Genomic DNA, 16,304 nt, shown 5'->3' with positions numbered 1-16,304 from the left:
GCAAAACCCCCCATGTGCTGTCTTAATGCAGCTGCAATCAATTTTTTTTCTGTTCAGCAATTGTAGTCCCCCTTCATGAGTCATCAATTGTTTTTGGCAAACAAGACAAACTGTCACCAGGTGCACGAAGGCAAATGACCTCTAAAACTCAATTTTTAGGACCTAATTGTGAGTTACGGCCTTAAAGTAATCTCGCCGTCCGTTATACTTTAGTGGGATTCCATTTTATCAGGTGGCCAAAACCTTCAAGAAAATGAACCAAAACCGTTGTTATTTCTGAACAGATTACTCAATCGTGGTTATTTTAACGAAGCACGTATACATTACAGCACAATTAAATGATCCAATACAGTAATATATCTACATCCTGGTTTACGCAAAGAAGCTATTCGAAAGATTTGTGAACTGCATTGCCTGAATAAAAGTTTAACCGTCATATTCAACATGAATAAAAGATCAAAAACTAAAGTTAACGCTAATTTAGGTTCACAAACATACCGTGTAAGGGCGTCCGCAGGTGTTGCAAGGGTGCCCCCCCCCCCCCCCCCCCCCTGGATAAACAGAAAAAAACGCAAAGGGGCGGAAAATTCGCAACTTAAAACAAAACACAATAAACATTCACACAGTAAAATACAGGAACTATTCTTGGAACAGGAATTGAAGACGTCGTGGATCTCTGCCGAACTTGTCAATGATGTTATTGATTAGCACATCCTGCTGTTTTTTTTTTATTTTATCGCGGTGGACACTGAGCATACAGATGCTGGACAATCGTTGATCACTCATAGTTGTTCTAAACCAGGTCTTCACCAGTGTTATTTATTTGTACTACGTTCCCAGGAAGGTCAGTGCAAGAGCAAGGACTTGTTGAGCCTCCTGGATGATCATTTGAGCAACAGGGGGGTATAAACAGCCCTGTGGGGAGGCCTCTGACACTTTTTCAGCAACTAAATTTGATGCCATTGCATAGAGAAGAGTTGGAACTTACAAAATGAATGGGTATAGTTGAACCATTCATTTTTCTGCAAAATCCAGTTGTTGCTTTTTTTTGTCAAAATATTGACTAACCAGGGGGGCAAAGTCTGCGCATGATGGCACGCCGATTATTTCGCTTGTTACAGCATCGCTTGAGGGTAATGAGGAGATGGTTGTTGATAACTTTTAGCGCATTTTGGACAAGTTTCCTGAGCTAACGGAACCCATGACCTCTAACAAGTCCCTTAAACATAATGTAATGCACCGCATAGTGATATATTTGGTAGACCTGTTTCTTGTAGACCTAGGAGATTGTCGCCTGAAACTTTGCAAATCGCTAGGAAGCATTTTGCCAAACTCAAGAAACAAGGTATCATTCGACCTTCTACTAGCCCTTGGACTTCCGCTTTGCATGTAGTTCCTAAAAAAGATAAAAGTCTTCGTTTTGTGGGGGATTAATTTAAATGGAAAAAAACGGTTATTAGTTCTATTGACCTCCTTAGCGCATATTGTCAAGTCCCGGTACACCCAGATTTGTTTTCAAAAACTGCAGTAACTACACCGATTGGTTCGTTCGAGTTTTTAAAACTTCCTTTCGGTTTAAAGTGCGCCAGTCAAATTTTTCTGCGGAAAATCAATCATGTCGTCAGCGGATTTGAATAATTTTGCTTCCTTCGTGTGGACCATATTTTAGTTGCCAGCATTGACGAGGAAGAGCATGAAATGCATCTGAGATTGTTGTTTCAAGGTTTGACAGATTATGGAATTTTTATTACCAAGAAATTGACTTTACTAGGTAAAAGTGAGCTTGCCTTTTTAGGTCACAGAGTAACACATCAAGGACAAAGTAGGAGCCATAATAAACTTTCCTCTGCCAGAAACTGTCACGCAATTAGGATCGTTTTTAGGAATTTTTCATTTTTACAGGCGTTATTTCATACGCGTCAGACACACTTCGCCACCTTAATGTCATGCTGGGTAACGAACCTAAAAATTGTAAGAAGATGTTAGAATAGAAACCTGAGGCGATCAAGGCTATTGAAGATACAATAAGGAAGTTTGGAACACTAACGCAGGGTGTATTGAAAAGACTTGGATTATTGCATGATCACGTTTAGGCCCAATCGCTGGATGTCCCGGGGTTGTATGTTGACTGATTCTTGGGTTAAGGGGTTCTACAGCGTACCAAAAGGATTCCCTGTGTCACTGCTTTGCTGAATCTAAATTCTGTTTGCGTGTTCTTGCTGTATAGGTTACTAAGTTCGATTCCGTGGCAGACTTGTTTATTAATTGGGAGACACAATTGCAATACCAGGTGGCTTTAAGTTTAATTTGTTCCAAGCGCGTTAGTGACTGAGCGAGTAACTTCTACCGCGTGCCAGTTGTTAGTGAAGTGACCGAGACTATAGTTGGGAGGCAAAGTTAATGACAGAGAATAATGAAAGCGAATTATGACAACGAATCCTAACAACGAATTGTGACAACGAATTCAGAGAGAGAAAAGTGCGAACGGGTATTTAACAAGTTACAAATGAAGAAAAAGGTCTGTCGTCGAGCCGGATGCCAGAAGGCTGTGCGATTTCTGCCGGAAAGCCTAACAACGTCTGCAGCCTAACAACGTCTGCAGCCAGAATTAATTAGGGAAACATGCGTGGTGCTACAGTTCTACGTCGGTTCAAATCTGGGTTTTTAATCAAACTAATTTTTCATCATATTTAAAATGATCACCTTTAGTTACTACATAAAAATAATAATGTAAACAAGAGTGTAAATTTAAAAAATGTGTATGTCAATAAATGACTAAACTGTAAAAATGCTTTTTTGCTGTAACAGCACGCAGGCGATCTTCAAAATGCTGACGTGTTCATTCCACGTGCCGTGTGCATAAGCACGTTTCGTGCGCACAATCACTGATGCGTAACGACCATTCCTGGACTTGGTGGTTGACGTCGAGTTGATTTTTGCAGCAGCTTTTATTCTGCAAATGGTAGGCATGCAGCATATAGTTTGCTTGGTACTTTTTTCTTTCATTTACGCAATTTCAGTATATATACTCAAAAAGGTACATTGCCACGTCCATTTTTGACATAGATAAAAATAGTGAGAAGTTAGTATTTCACCGGACACTTTATTTATTTTAGAGCAAAATGCTAAGCTTATAATAGTTACATTTGTTGTATTGCAGCATATCTGACTAATAGCTGTTAGTGTAAGCAACTGACTTAGGCCGAACTGATACAATGGATCCCCAATATGACTCTCTAAAGCCAAAAGAAGACATCAAGTGCTCTTTCTTTGATGGGTATGATGAACATGACTCATATCCATGTGGCAGAGGAGGTTTTCTAGATTGTGGAAGAGGTCGTGGACGTGGGCGTGGGCGTGGACGCGGACGTGGACGTGGACGCGGACGCGGCAGGGGAAGGGTTGAGTATGGATCTCGACCAGGTGGTGAGTCTACTCCTTCTAACCTTTGTCACCATTTACATACGTCATTTCATTCTGAAAAGTAAGCCCTGTTCAGAATTTGATTTTGTTGACAGTACAAAAAACTATTGATGCATGAAACATTTTCACCACAATTTTCAATAGCACCCACCGGCAATGGACCGCTTGTTTCTGTGGTAATGAATACAGTAATCAGACCACAAAATAATTATATTTGATTTGTTTCGACAAAACAAGATTAAATAGCTTTTAATTTGAGATTTTGCAAACTAGATCAGCAAAAGAATTGATGCTGTGGATGCTCAAATGCATGAAGAATGAAGAATACAACTCAAAAACTATGTGTTATAACTGACTAACAATGTGTTGCGGAATAATAATAAAGGAAATTCATGCATTTTAAGTTATATTTCAAGTTGTTTGAAAGCTGAAAGTCAAGCAATAGACTCCAAACTTAGTTCCTAAAAAAGATAAAGTCCTCGTTTTGTGGGGGATTATAAGCCGCTGAACTTGTTGACTGAAGACGATTTCTACCCGCTTCCATTTTTGCGCAATTTTATGAATAATTTAAATGGAAAAAACGGTTATTAGTTCTATTGACCACCTTAGCGCATATTGTCAAGTCCCGGTACACCCAGATTTGTTTTCAAAAACTTCAGTAACTACACCGATTGGTTCGTTCGAGTTTTAAAAACTTCCTTTCGGTTTAAAGTGCGCCAGTCAATTTTTTCTGCGGAAAATCAATCATGTCGTCAGCGGATTTGAATAATTGTGGACCATATTTTAGTTGCCAGCATTGACGAGGAAGACCATGAAATGCATCTGAGGTTGTTGTTTCAAGGTTTGACAGAATATGGAATTTTAATTAACAAGAAAAAGACTTTATTAGGTAAAAGTGAGCTTGCCTTTTTAGGTCACAGAGTTACACAGCAAGGACAAAGTAGAAGCCATAATAAACTTTCCTCGGCCAGAAACTGTCACGCAATTAGGATCGTTTTTAGGAATTTTTCATTTCTACAGGCGTTATTCTTTACGCGTCAGACACACTTCGACACCTTAATGTCATGCTGGGTAACGAACCTAAAAATTGTAAGAAGATGTTAGAATGGAAACCTGAGGCGATCAAGGCTATTGAAGATACAATAAGGAAGTTTGGTACTCTAACGCAGGGTGTATTGAAAAGACTTGGATCATTGCATGATCACATTTAAGCTAAATCGCTGGATATCCCGGGGTTGTATGTCGACTTATTCTTGGGTTAAGGGGTTCTGTAGCGTACCAATAGGATTCCCTGTGTCGCTGCTTTGCTGAATCTAAATTCTGCTTGCGTGTTCTTGCTGTATAGGTTACTAAGTTCGATTCCGTGGCAGACTTGTTTATTAATTGAAAGACACAATTGCAACACCAGGTGGCTTAAAGTTTAATTTGTTCCAAGCGCGTTAGTGACTGAGCGAGTAACTTCTACCGCGTGCCAGTTGTTAGTTAAGTGACCGAGACTATAGTTGGGAGGCAAAGTTAATGACAGAGAATAATGAAAGCGAATTATGACAACGAATCCTAACAACGAATTGTGACAACGAATTCAGAGAGAGAAAAGTGCGAACGGGTATTTAACAAGTTACAAATGAAGAAAAAGGTCTGTCGTCGAGCCGGATGGCAGAAGGCTGTGCGATTTCTGCCGGAAAGCCTAACACCGTCTGCAGCCTTCGGCCCGTCTGTGTTCCAAACATGTAAAGAATTAATTAGGGAAACATGCGTGGTGCTACAGTTCTACGTCGGTTTAAATCTGGGTTTTAAATCAAACTAATTTTTCATCACATTAAAAATGATCACCTTTAGTTACTACATAAAAATAATAATGTAAACAAGAGTGTAAATTTAAAAAATGTGTGTGTCAATAAATGACTAAACTGCAAAAATGCTTTTTTGCTGTAACCGCAGGCAGGCGATCTTCAAAATGCAAACGTGTCCATTCCACGTGCCGTGTGCATAAGCACGTGTCGTGCGCACAATCACTGATGCGTAACGACCATTCCTGGACTTAGTGGTTAACGTCGAGTTGATTTTTGCAGCAGCTTTTAATCTGCAAATGGAAGGCATGTAGCATATAGTTTGCTTGGTACTTTTTCCTTTCATTTACGCAATTTCATTATATATACTCAAAAAGGTACATTGCCAGGTCCATTTTTGACATAGATAAAAATAGTGAGAAGTTAGTATTTCACCGGACACTTTTTTTATTTTAGAGCAAAATGCTAAGCTTATAATAGTTATATTTGTTGTATTGCAGCATATCTGACTAATAGCTGTTAGTGTAAGCAACTGACTACGATTCCAGCCCGAACTGATACAATGGATCCCCAATATGACTCTCTAAAGCCAAAAGAAGACATCAAGTGCTCTTTCTTTGATGGGTGTGATGAACATGACTCATATCCATGTGGCAGAGGAGGTTTTCTAGATTGTGGAAGAGGTCGTGGACGTGGGCGTGGGCGTGGACGCGGACGCGGACGTGGACGCGGACGCGGCAGGGGAAGGGTTGAGTATGGATCTCGACCAGGTGGTGAGTCTACTCCTTCTAACCTTTGTCACCACTTACATACGTCATTTCATTCTGAAAAGTAAGCCCTGTTCAGAATTTGTTTTTGTTGACAGTACAAAAAACTATTGAGGCATGAAACAATTGATTGATTGTAAAAAAGTTGAAACATAAATCTGTGGATGATCTGGAATATTAAACCTTTTACCAATATTGGATAAACGTTCGTTATTCATGTCCCAATCTTCCTTTATTGTTATGGATCTTTCAAAAATCACGAATATCGGCCACTTAAAAGATTCATTTTTCCACTAATACAGCCAAACACCCACCGGCAATGGACCACTTGTTTCTGTGGCAATAAATACAGTAATTAGGCAACAAAATAGTTATATAAGATTAAATAGCTTTTAATTTGAGATTTTGCAAACTAGATCAGCAAAAGAATTGATGCTGTGGATGCTCACAAATGCATGAAGAATGAAGAATACAACTCAAAAACTATGTGTTATAACTGACTAACAATGTGTTTCGGAATAATAATAAAGGAAATTCATGCATTTTAAGCTATATTTCAAGTTGTTTAAAAGCTGGAAGTCAAGCAATAGATCCCATACTTTAGTTCCTAAAAAAGATAAAAGTCTTCGTTTTGTGGGGGATTATAAGCCGCTGAACTTGTTGACTGAAGACGATTTCTACCCGCTTCCATTTTTGCGCAATTTTATGAATAATTTAAATGGAAAAAACGGTTATTAGTTCTATTGACCACCTTAGCGCATATTGTCAAGTCCCGGTACACCCAGATTTGTTTTCAAAAACTTCAGTAACTACACCGATTGGTTCGTTCGAGTTTTAAAAACTTCCTTTCGGTTTAAAGTGCGCCAGTCAAATTTTTCTGCGGAAAATCAATCATGTCGTCTGCGGATTTGAATAATTTTGCTTCCTTCGTGTGGACCATATTTTAGTTGCCAGCATTGACGAGGAAGACCACGAAATGCATCTGAGATTGTTGTTTCAAGGTTTGACAGATTATGGAATTTTAATTAACAAGAAAAAGACTTTATCGGGTAAAAGTGAGCTTGCCTTTTTAGGTCACAGAGTAACACATCAAGGACAAAGTAATAAACTTTCCTCGACCAGAAACTGTCACGCAATTAGGATCGTTTTTAGGAATTTTTCATTTTTACAGGCGTTATTCCTTACGCGTCAGACACACTTCGACACCTTAATGTCATGTTGGGTAACGAACCTAAAAATTGTAAGAAGATGTTAGAATAGAAACCTGAGGCAATCAAGGCTATTGAAGATACAATAAGGAAGTTTGGAACACTAACGCAGGGTGTATTGAAAAGACTTGGATCATTGCATGATCACATTTAGGCTAAATCGCTGGATGTCCCGGGGTTGTATGTCGACTTATTCTTGGGTTGAGGGGTTCTGCAGCGTACCAAAAGGATTCCCTGTGTCACTGCTTTGCTGAATCTAAATTCTGCTTGCGTGTTCTTGCTGTATAGATTACTAAGTTCGACTCCGTGGCAGACTTGTTTATTAATTGATAGACACAATTGCAATACCAGGTGGCTTAAAGTTTAATTTGTTCCAAGCGCGTTAGTGACTGAGCGAGTAACTTCTACCGCGTGCCAGTTGTTAGTTAAGTGACCGAGACTATAGTTGGGAGGCAAAGTTAATGACAGAGAATAATGAAAGCGAATTATGACAACGAATCCTAACAACGAATTGTGACAACGAATTCAGAGAGAGAAAAGTGCGAACGGGTATTTAACAAGTTACAAATGAAGAAAAAGGTCTATCGTCGAGCCGGATGCCAGAATGCGTGTTGCTACACATGCCCCTTGCTTGTGAAGATTGATAGTTTCTCTCCCAAATCCAATATTGTCTTGAACTTTGGTAGCGACGAATTGAGTTGCATTAAATTCGGTGACTAGTGGTGGTTATCGTCCGCGTTATCGTCTTATGGTTTTGCTGTCACGGTGATTTTTTTTCCGAGTAAAAAAGAATACAGGCAGTAAAATGCTCAAACTATTTAAAATATCTACGGAGCGTTTATGGAAATTGCGTGCTGCATTACAAATTAAAAAGATTATAAAAAACTAAAGTATACCACAAATTCCACCGCATTGGAGCGTGCGCAACCAATGCTTACATTTTCTCTTGGGCCGTCAAAAGCACAGGCAACGACCCGCATGCGACTTAATATGAGCGTATAAAAAATAAAAGGGCTCAGCTGGATGGCCGTCAAAAAGTAAGTTGGCTCATCTCGTGCAAAACAATCATCTGTACTCATTCAGGTACATGTATGAATAAAAAGCTGGCCTTGCAATAGCAAAAATGCAACAACAAAAGTTGTATAGGTATAACCAATTATCCTCAAAGCCAATTTTTGGAATAATGCCAAGTTTTAAGACACGTCGCACTTAATACTTCCAAACTGAAGGTGATCTTCCTAAAAATAATGGACTTACAAGAGTTAGGCGTCCCCTCGTAAAATTTACGCTACAAGAAAATGTCAGAAGTAGACGAGGACTAAGTTTGTGGCACTAATAGTAGTAAAAAAAAATACGTTTTGGGATATGACAGCAACAAAGACCATAAAACGTTAAAAGTGGTAATTTAGTTTGAGATAAATTCATGTCACAAAAACCGGGCCAAAACTTTAATAATCATACGTGAGTTAGGTTAAGCAGCAGTTTCATGCTTCAACCAGCCATAACAACCCTAGCTAAAATTAGTGCAAGGATTTCTCCTAAAGGGACGTCAGTCGTGCTTGACTAAATGCCATAAGCATAGAAGTCATGTCGTCAAGACCAGGGAAGGTCTAAGGTATTCCGACATAATGACTAAAAATTGTATCTGTGTGACCTTGCTACACGAAAGACGTCAGGTCCCTTAACTGCGCCGCGCCTCTGCTGTGAATATGGACTTTCTAAGCAGACAAATGTTTAGGCTAGGGTCCAAAATTCACCATTAAGTAACGTCAAACACGTATGCCAAAAGTAAAACTAACGTTTTAGTTACATGAGTTACTTCAAACTAAAGAACTCCTTTCTTGAAACAAAAAGAATATAATACACACATACATATTGACATAACCATATAGGATAGGCGTTTTACTTGCATAGTATATACTTAGCATAGTATAGTTTCACAGACAAAACATGCTTTAAGAGCAGTTTGGCTTTGAACGTATTGACTTATTCATATTGCGTTAAAACTTATAAATTAAAATTACAGTACCGGGTTATAATTGATGCTTTGTCATTGCATCCACATCTTTTCTCGCGTCCGTCATGATAATGGAGAACCATCATCTACCATTCGCCACGAAATTCACACCTAAATAAGTAAAATTTCGTGAGAATCACAAAGTACAATGCAATAGAATATTACCAAAAATAAACGGAACAAACCAACCTGGTAAGAGCAATTGTGATCACGTCGGGCAAGTTCACCAGTGCAGCGTGCCAATAGGATTCCCTGTGTCGCTGCTTTGCTGAATCTAAATTCTGCTTGCGTGTTCTTGCTGTATAGGTTACTAAGTTCGATTCCGTGGCAGACTTGTTTATTAATTGAAAGACACAATTGCAACACCAGGTGGCTTAAAGTTTAATTTGTTCCAAGCGCGTTAGTGACTGAGCGAGTAACTTTCTACCGTACAGCAAGATATAGTTGGGAGGCAAAGTTAATGACAGAGAATAATGAAAGCGAATGATGACAACGAATCCTAACAACGAATTGTGACAACGAATTCAGAGAGAGAAAAGTGCGAACGGGTATTTAACAAGTTACAAATGAAGAAAAAGGTCTGTCGTCGAGCCGGATGCCAGAAGGCTGTGCGATTTCTGCCGGAAAGCCTAACAACGTCTGCAGCCTAACAACGTCTGCAGCCAGAATTAATTAGGGAAACATGCGTGGTGCTACAGTTCTACGTCGGTTTAAATCTGGGTTTTAAATCAAACTAATTTTTCATCACATTAAAAATGATCACCTTTAGTTACTACATAAAAATAATAATGTAAACAAGAGTGTAAATTTAAAAAATGTGTATGTCAATAAATGACTAAACTGTAAAAATGCTTTTTTGCTGTAACAGCACGCAGGCGATTTTCAAAATGCTAACGTGTCCATTCCACGTGCCGTGTGCATAAGCTCGTGTCGTGCGCACAATCACTGATGCGTAACGAACATTCGTGGTCTTGGTGGTTAACGTCGAGTTGATTTTTGCAGCAGCTTTTGTTCTGCAAATAGTAGGCATGCAGCATATAGTTTGCTTGGTACTTTTTCCTTTCATTTACGCAATTTCATTATATATACTCAAAAAGGTACATTGCCAGGTCCATTTTTGACATAGATAAAAATAGTGAGAAGTTAGTATTTCACCGGACACTTTTTTTATTTTAGAGCAAAATGCTAAGCTTATAATAGTTATATTTGTTGTATTGCAGCATATCTGACTAATAGCTGTTAGTGTAAGCAACTGACTACGATTCCAGGCCGAACTGATACAATGGATCCCCAATATGACTCTCTAAAGCCAAAAGAAGACATCAAGTGCTCTTTCTTTGATGGGTACGATGAACATGACTCATATCCATGTGGCAGAGGAGGTTTTCTAGATTTTGGAAGAGGTCGTGGACGTGGGCGTGGGCGTGGACGCGGACGTGGACGCGGACGCGGACGCGGCAGAGGAAGGGTTGAGTATGGATCTCGACCAGGTGGTGAGTCTACTCCTTCTAACCTTTGTCACCACTTACATACGTCATTTCATTCTGAAAAGTAAGACCTGTTCAGAATTTGATTTTGTTGACAGTACAAAAAACTATTGATGCATGAAACATTTTCACCACAATATTCAATAGCACCCACCGGCAATGGACCACTTGTTTCTGTGGTAATGAATACAGTAATTAGACCACAAAATAATTATATTTGATTTGTTATGACAAAACAAGATTAAATAGCTTTTAATTTGAGATTTTGCAAACTAGATCAGCAAAAGAATTGATGCTGTGGATGCTCAAATGCATGAAGAATGAAGAATACAACTAAACAACTACGTGTTATAACTGACTAACAATGTGTTGCGGAATAATAATAAAGGAAATTCATGCATTTTAAGTTATATTTCAAGTTGTTTGAAAGCTGGAAGTCAAGCAATAGACTCCAAACTTAGTTCCTAAAAAAGATAAAAGTCTTCGTTTTGTGGGGGATTATAAGCCGCTGAACTTGTTGACGGAAGACGATTCCTACCCGCTTCCATTTTTGCGCAATTTTATGAATAATTTAAATGGAAAAAACGGTTATTAGTTCTATTGACCTCCTTAGCGCATATTGTCAAGTCCCGGTACACCCAGATTTGTTTTCAAAAACTGCAGTAACTACACCGATTGGTTTCTAAAACTGCAGTAACTACACAAGCTTCCTTTCGGTTTAAAGTGCGCCAGTCAATTTTTTCTGCGGAAAATCAATCATGTCGTCAGCGGATTTGAATAATTGTGGACCATATTTTAGTTGCCAGCATTGACGAGGAAGACCATGAAATGCATCTGAGGTTGTTGTTTCAAGGTTTGACAGATTATGGAATTTTAATTAACAAGAAAAAGACTTTATTAGGTAAAAGTGAGCTTGCCTTTTTAGGTCACAGAGTTACACAGCAAGGACAAAGTAGAAGCCATAATAAACTTTCCTCGGCCAGAAACTGTCACGCAATTAGGATCGTTTTTAGGAATTTTTCATTTCTACAGGCGTTATTCTTTACGCGTCAGACACACTTCGACACCTTAATGTCATGCTGGGTAACGAACCTAAAAATTGTAAGAAGATGTTAGAATGGAAACCTGAGGCGATCAAGGCTATTGAAGATACAATAAGGAAGTTTGGTACACTAACGCAGGGTGTATTGAAAAGACTTGGATCATTGCATGATCACATTTAAGCTAAATCGCTGGATGTTCCGGGGTTGTATGTCGACTTATTCTTGGGTTGAGGGGTTCTGTAGCGTACCAATAGGATTCTCTGTGTCGCTGCTTTGCTGAATCTAAATTCTGCTTGTGTGTTCTTGCTGTATAGGTTACTAAGTTCGACTCCGTGGCAGACTTGTTTAATAATTGAAAGACACAATTGCAATACCAGGTGGCTTTAAGTTTAATTTGTTCCAAGCGCGTTAGTGACTGAGCGAGTAACTTCTACCGCGTGCCAGTTGTTAGTTAAGTGACCGAGACTATATAGTTGGGAGGCAAAGTTAATGACAGAGAATAATGAAAGCGAATTATGACAACGAATCCTAACAACGAATTGTGACAACGAATTCAGAGAGAGAAAAGTGCGAACAGGTATTTAACAAGTTAAAAATGAAGAAAAAGGTCTGTCGTCGAGCCGGATGCCAGAAGGCTGTGCGACTTCTGCCGGAAAGCCTAACACCGTCTGCAGCCTTCGGCCCGTCTGTGTTCCAAACATGTGAAGAATTAATTAGGGAAACATGCGTGTTGCTACACATGCCCCTTGCTTGTGAAGATTAATAGTTTCTCTCCCAAATCCAATATCGTCTTGGCCTTTGGTTGTGGCGAATTGAGTTGCATTAAATTCGGTGACTGGTGGTGGTTATCGTCCGCGTTATCGTCTTATGGTTTTGCTGTCACGGTTATTTTTTTTTCTCAGTACAAAAGAATACAGGCAGTAAAATGCTCAAATTATTAAAAATATCAACGAAGCGTTTATGGAAATTGGGTGATGCATTACAAATTAAAAAGTTTAAAAAAAACTAAAGTAAACCACAAATTCCATCGCATTGGAGCGTGCGCAACCAATGCTTACATTTTCTCTTGGGCCGTCAAAAAGCACAGGCAACGACCCGCATGCGACTTAATATGCGCGTATAAAAAATAAAAGGGCTCAGCTGGATGGCCGTCAACAAGTAAGTTGGCTCATCTCGTGCAAAACAATCATCTGTACTCATTCAGGTACATGTATGAATAAAAAGCTGGCCTTACAATAGCAAAAATGCAACAACAAAAGTTGTATAGGTCTAACCAATTATCCTCAAAGCCAATTTTTGGAATAATGCCAAGTTGTAAGACACGTCGCACTTAATACTTCCAAACTGAAGGTGATCTTCCTAAAAATAATGGACTTACAAGAGTTGGGCGTCCCCTCGTAAAATTTACGCTACAAGAAAATGTCAAAAGTAGACGAGGACTAAGTTTGTGGCACTAATAGTAGCAAAAAAATACGTTTTGGGATATGACAGCAACAAAGACCATAAAACGTTAAAAGTGGTAATTTAGTTTGAGATAAATTCATGTCATAAAAGATGGGCCAAAACTTTAATAATCATACGTGAGTTAGGTTAAGCAGCAGTTTCATGCTTCAACCAGCCATAACAACCCTAGCTAAAATTAGTGCAAGGATTTCTCCTAAAGGGACGTCAGTCGTGCTTTACTAAATGCCATAAGCATAGAAGTCATGTCGTCAAGACCAGGGAAGGTCTAAGGTATTCCGACATAATGACTAAAAATTGTATCTGTGTGACCTTGCTACATGAAAGACGTCAGGTCCCTTAACTGCGCCGCGCCTCCGCTGTGAATATGGAGGACTTTTTAAGCAGACAAATGTTTAGGCTAGGGTCCAAAATTCACCATTAAGTAACGTCAAACACGTATGCCAAAAGTAAAACTAACGTTTTAGTTACATGAGTTACTTCAAACTAAAGAACTCCTTTCTTGAAACAAACTACATACATATTGACATAACCATATAGGATAGGCGTTTTACTTGCATAGTATATACTTAGCATAGTATAGTTTCACAGACAAAACATGCTTTAAGAGCAGTTTGGCTTTAAACGTAGTGACTTATTCATATTGCGTTAAAACTAAAAAATTAAAATTTCAGTACCGGGTTATAATTGATGCTTTGTCATTGCATCCACATCTTTTCTCGCGTCCGTCATTATAATGGAGAACCATCATCTACCATTCGCCACGAAATTCACACCTAAATAAGTAAAATTTCGTGAGAATCACAAAGTACAATGCAATAGAATATTACCAAAAATAAACGGAACAAACCAACCTGGTAATAGCAATTGTGATCACGTCGTGCAAGTTCACCAGTGCAGCGTACCAATAGGATTCCCTGTGTCGCTGCTTTGCTGAATCTAAATTCTGCTTGCGTGTTCTTGCTGTATAGGTTACTAAGTTCGATTCCGTGGCAGACTTGTTTATTAATTGAAAGACACAATTGCAATACCAGGTGGCTTAAAGTTTAATTTGTTCCAAGCGCGTTTAGTGCCTGAGCGAGTAACTTCTACCGCGTGCCAGTTGTTAGTTAAGTGACCGAGACTATAGTTGGGAGGCAAAGTTAATGACAGAGAATAATGAAAGCGAATTATGACAACGAATCCTAACAACGAATTGTGACAACGAATTCAGAGAGAGAAAAGTGCGAACAGGTATTTAACAAGTTACAAATGAAGAAAGAGGTCTGTCGTCGATCCGGATGCCAGAAGGCTGTGCGATTTCTGCCGGAAAGCCTAACAACGTCTGCAGCCTAACAAGGTCTGCAGCCAGAATTAATTAGGGAAACATGCGTGGTGCTACAGTTCTACGTCGGTTTAAATCTGGGTTTTAAATCAAACTAATTTTTCATCACATTAAAAATGATCACCTTTAGTTACTACATAAAAATAATAATGTAAACAAGAGTGTAAATTTAAAAAATGTGTATGTCAATAAATGACTAAACTGTAAAAATGCTTTTTTGCTGTAACAGCACGCAGGCGATCTCGAAAATGCAAACGTGTCCATTCCACGTGCCGTGTGCATAAGCTCGTGTCGTGCGCACAACCACTGATGCGTAACGAACATTCGTGGTCTTGGTGGTTAACGTCGAGTTGATTTTTGCAGCAGCTTTTATTCTGCAAATAGTAGGCATGCAGCATATAGTTTTCTTGGTACTTTTTCCTTTCATTTACGCAATTTCATTATATATACTCAAAAAGGTACATTGCCAGGTCCATTTTTGACATAGATAAAAATAATGAGAAGTTAGTATTTCACCGGACACTTTATTTATTTTAGAGCAAAATGCTAAGCTTATAATAGTTATATTTGTTGTATTGCAGCATATCTGACTAATAGCTGTTAGTGTAAGCAACTGACTACGATTCCAGCCCGAACTGATACAATGGATCCCCAATATGACTCTCTAAAGCCAAAAGAAGACATCAAGTGCTCTTTCTTTGATGGGTGTGATGAACATGACTCATATCCATGTGGCAGAGGAGGTTTTCTAGATTGTGGAAGAGGTCGTGGACGTGGGCGTGGGCGTGGACGCGGACGCGGACGTGGACGCGGACGCGGCAGAGGAAGGGTTGAGTATGGATCTCGACCAGGTGGTGAGTCTACTCCTTCTAATCTTTGTCACCACTTACATACATCATTTCATTCTGAAAAGTAAGACCTGTTCAGAATTTGATTTTGTTGACAGTACAAAAACTATTGAAGCATGAAACAATTGATTGATCGTAAAAAGTTGAAACATAAATCTGTGGATGATCTGGAATATTAAACCTTTTACCAATATTGGATAAAAGTTCGTTATTCATGTCCCAATCTGCCTTTATTGTTATGGATCTTTCATAAATCACGAATGTTCGGACACTTAAACGATTCATTTTTCCACAAATACAGCCTGAATTTTGTGCTCCATTTTCACCATAATTTTCAGTAGCACCCACCAGCAAGTAACTACCTGATTGAAATAGCCCAAAACCCCACTAAAACTGCCCCAAACACCCACCGGCAATGGACCACTTGTTTCTGTGGCAATAAATACAGTAATTAGGCCACAAAATAATTATATTTGATTTGTTATGACCAAACAAGAGTAAATAGCTTTTAATTTGAGATTTTGCAAAATAGATCAGCAAAAGAATTGATGCTGTGGATGCTCAAATGCATGAAGAATGAAGAATACAACTCAAAAACTATGTGTTATAACTGACTAACAATGTGTTTCGGAATAATAATAAAGGAAATTCATGCATTTTAAGCTATATTTCAAGTTGTTTCAAAGCTGGAAGTCAAGCAATAGACCACATACTTTATGTGCACTAGGCATTGAAAAAATAATTTTCGTCAATAGGTGGTGATGGATGACTGGAGCTGGTTTAAAATCCTCCTATGATGTTTAAATTACATAAATAAACATATTTCAGTACAAATTTATTGTCTATTTTACCATTAAAAAAATGCGATATTTTCCGTTAAGGACCTATACATATATACGGTTATTGAGATTACATAAAAAGAATTCGACGGGATTA

At 38.7% G+C, this 16,304-nt stretch overlaps 4 long non-coding RNA genes across 4 annotated transcripts; all 4 read left to right on the top strand.

Moving 5' to 3' along the window:
- Positions 1-3,059: 3,059 nt before the first annotated feature.
- On the top strand, positions 3,060-3,826 carry LOC145903514 (uncharacterized). The gene is made up of 2 exons (XR_014402655.1): positions 3,060-3,426; positions 3,697-3,826. It is a non-coding gene; the product is annotated as an uncharacterized LOC145903514 (long non-coding RNA).
- Positions 3,827-5,475: 1,649 nt separating this feature from the next.
- Positions 5,476-6,528, top strand: LOC145902598 (uncharacterized). Its single transcript, XR_014402618.1, has 2 exons — positions 5,476-5,986; positions 6,397-6,528. It is a non-coding gene; the product is annotated as an uncharacterized LOC145902598 (long non-coding RNA).
- Positions 6,529-10,349: 3,821 nt separating this feature from the next.
- Positions 10,350-11,098, top strand: LOC145903551 (uncharacterized). Its single transcript, XR_014402659.1, has 2 exons — positions 10,350-10,698; positions 10,969-11,098. It is a non-coding gene; the product is annotated as an uncharacterized LOC145903551 (long non-coding RNA).
- A 3,924-nt stretch (positions 11,099-15,022) lies between these two features.
- On the top strand, positions 15,023-16,030 carry LOC145903575 (uncharacterized). Its single transcript, XR_014402660.1, has 2 exons — positions 15,023-15,374; positions 15,901-16,030. It is a non-coding gene; the product is annotated as an uncharacterized LOC145903575 (long non-coding RNA).
- The last annotated feature ends 274 nt before the right edge of the window (positions 16,031-16,304 follow it).

Source organism: Ascidia mentula, chromosome 5, assembly GCF_947561715.1.
Source record: "Ascidia mentula chromosome 5, kaAscMent1.1, whole genome shotgun sequence".
NCBI lineage: Eukaryota > Metazoa > Chordata > Ascidiacea > Phlebobranchia > Ascidiidae > Ascidia > Ascidia mentula.
Note: the sequence above shows the minus strand (reverse complement) of the source record. Positions and strands in the feature narration are given on the sequence as shown.